Raw genomic sequence first — 1,966 nt, forward strand, 5'->3', positions numbered from 1 at the left:
ACACACAGAGTTCACAGAAATTATCATTTCCATCTTCTCAAATATTTTCATATTTATTATTCAGCAAGATACTCAAACACTGGTATGCATAATACATTTTGTAGTGTGTAGCTACCTTCCTTTGCTTTAAAATTTTTAGAACTAATCCCCTAAATCAACTGTATTTTTGTATTCACGATCCAATCTCACATTATCTTCCTCTTCTAGACTCTTTAAAGTATTTGATGTTCTTTTCTAAGAAACCTTGATCTCATCCTTTTTGGTTTCTATATATGGGAATGGAACATGTAACATTTGATTTTCTGTGATTGGATTATATCATTAATTGTGATTGTTCTGTAGTATATTCTTTAATAACATGGGAAAACACAAGCCTAAGAGATTATGATCTCATTGTTTATCAAACTTCAATATTCAGGAAGCTCTTCCATCATTGTTCTTGAGGTTGTGGTGACTGTGGGGTCAGAATCTTTGAATGTGAGAAATTTTACAGATAGCCACAAAGGCTGAAAATGGAGATATTGAAGAAATTGGCTGCTGTGGGGGCTAAAATCTGTCATCAAATTGCATCTTATTTTGGAGACTTCAATTTGCCTTGAGACAAGCTTTTAAAAGAACAGATCAAATTGGTTGCAGGCTGGGTACCTTTGGACATAATGATAATATTCAACAGGTTAAAACAGCTGACAACAGACTTTAATGTAATTGTGCAAGCACTGAGCAAATCAAAGGCAAAACACATGGAAGTGAGTGAAGACAAAACTAAAATCAGAAGATCTCCAAGCAGACCCCTTCCTAAAGTGATAGAGGAGTATAAGAATAACTTACATACAGATCTGTTTATATTAAAGGCTTCCCAACTGATACAACCGTTAATGACATAAAAGACTGGATAGGCCAGGCGGTGGTGGTGTATGCCTTTAATCCCAGCACTCAGGAGTCAGAGCCAGGCAGATCTTTGTGAGTTCCAGGCCAGCCTGGGCTACCAAGTGAGTTCCAGGAAAGGGGCAAAGTAGAAATGAAATTAAAAGCTAAACAAGAACATGAAGGAAGACACATCTCAGGAAGTACCGAAGCAAGATCTTTAGAAGGAAAGATGGGATACTTACTGAAGTTTTCATGTGATTTGGATGACCAGACCTGTAGAGAAGATTTGCACATTCTTTTCTCAAATCACAGTCAAATAAAATGGATTTACTTTGTCAGAGGAGCAAAAGAAGAAATAATTCTCTTTAAAGAAGTGCTAGAGAAAGCCAGAGTACACATAACGATAACCTACAATTAAGGAACAGAAAGGTGATTTGGAAAGTACTAGAAGGACATGTGGAAAAAGAAGCAGTGAAGAAGTCGGGGCGGGGGGATCAGCAAGAGTCCCTAAACAAATGGAAGTCAAAAAGAGGAGACCACAGATTTATTAAAGGAAAAGGAAACAGACCTACCTGTGCTGGGGCACCCAACGGAAGAGGACAAGATTCGATGATGATGATCATTGGATGTGGTTGAGGACCAATGAAAAGAGCCAGAGACAGAAGCGACAGAGATGAACCTGCATCAAAACATAAGAAAAGGAGAATGATGCTAGAGACAAGTAGTTTAGTAAGCAACATTTTTATTCATTTAAGTTCTATTTTAAGCTGATTTTTGTCTTTGGAAGGTTTTGTTGTTGTTGTTTGTTTTGGTTTGGTTTTGGTTTTTCGAGACCGGGTTTCTCTGTGTAGCTTTGCACTCGATTTGTAAATCAGGCTAGCCTCGAACTCACAGAGATCCACCTGGCTCTGCCTCCTGAGTGCTGGGATTAAGGCGTGCCACCTGGCAGAAGGTTTTAAAAAGAAAAGCAAATTAGGTCCACTTCAATGTCCACCTGTATAAAAGGAAAATAATTTGTTTACTTGTTTTCTTTTTGTTGTTATCCAAATAATTTTTTTAAATGTATAGTTCTATTTGTGTTTGGATGACTCGAATATGA

General features: G+C 37.3%; 1 pseudogene; it reads left to right on the plus strand.

The window, feature by feature from the left end:
• The first annotated feature begins 512 nt into the window (after nucleotides 1-512).
• Nucleotides 513-1,592, plus strand: LOC118574768 (annotated as a pseudogene).
• The last annotated feature ends 374 nt before the right edge of the window (nucleotides 1,593-1,966 follow it).

This window comes from Onychomys torridus, chromosome X (assembly GCF_903995425.1).
Source record: "Onychomys torridus chromosome X, mOncTor1.1, whole genome shotgun sequence".
Taxonomy (NCBI): domain Eukaryota; kingdom Metazoa; phylum Chordata; class Mammalia; order Rodentia; family Cricetidae; genus Onychomys; species Onychomys torridus.